Source organism: Hipposideros armiger, unplaced genomic scaffold (genome assembly GCF_001890085.2).
Source record: "Hipposideros armiger isolate ML-2016 unplaced genomic scaffold, ASM189008v1 scaffold_142, whole genome shotgun sequence".
Taxonomy (NCBI): Eukaryota; Metazoa; Chordata; class Mammalia; order Chiroptera; family Hipposideridae; genus Hipposideros; species Hipposideros armiger.
Window position 1 is genome coordinate 301920 of NW_017731492.1, and position 1228 is coordinate 303147.

Consider the following 1228-nt stretch of genomic DNA (forward strand, 5'->3'; position numbering starts at 1 on the left):
AAATACATGTTTGTTAAAACCAGCATGATACAAAAGAATAAAATGAAACTTGATTTCAATGCTTACTATATACCAGGCTTTCTTCTAAGCTTTTTACATGTGTCCCTTTACTTAATACTTACAAAAACACTGAGGTCGATGCCATTATTACCTCAGTTTTACACACGGGATAACTGAAGGAAAGAGGGGTTCAGTAACTGTCCCAAGTTCACATACCGGAGAAGTGAGGTTTTGTGTCATGGTGGGTTGACTTTGATAACTTACTGTTGATAGGTAATCCAAATAAAAAGCCTGATGCAATTAGAGCCTCAAGCAACTTTCTGCATCGATGATTGGTCCATCTGATAGGAAATCTTTAGTAAAGAAAGGTTTTAGTTGTATCACAATGTGGGCAAAATATATTAAATGTTAATTCCTGTCTTAGATTTGAAGAAGTGTGCCTGCATGTTGAGCATTTATAATGGAATGCCATTTCTATTTAGAAAATTTGCACAAAAAAAGCTTGAATAGATGCACATTCTTATAATTGATATTTCTAGTAATTAATGTTATGGTGAATAACATTATTTTACAAGCTTTTCTTTGGAGGGTTAATGAGGATAGCTTTAGCCTATAATTCAGCCTCAAGATAATTCTCGAGTAAATGGGGACATTATGTGGTAATAGATTCATTTATCACAGCACTCTAAAGCCTGATAGACCGTGCAATTCCCCACTTTGCCTATTTGTCACTGCTCACCCCTGATGCACAGACAGAACCTGTGACTCTTGTGAGTTTATGAAATTATATTGAGAAGCTTATCAATTACATATTGCCTTTTCCGGTAATTTCTACACGTGGCAGGAACATAATTAGGTAATTATCTCTCTTAGAAAATAAAAGAATTGATTTCCCATTTCTGGAAAGATCAACCAAAATTTGGAAGCTAAAATTTGTCCAGTTAATCACTTGTTTCCAGTCTTGCAAGTATAAGCTAAAATGAATCAAAGCCTGAAAAATAGAAAACGTGTCCCTGGAATTTATATCACCCATTTAGTCTATATAGCAGATCATTCTAGAGTTCTTCAAGCTATTTCATGATTAAGAAGTAAAACTTGCTAAAAATTACAGCCACATTACCTCACAGCAGGCAGCAGCCTTTAAATCCCATAAAAACTGAGTATCCCAGAGCAAAATTTGGCCCTAAAAGTGATCGAAGGGAGCACAGAAAGTGAAAATGAATTTCCT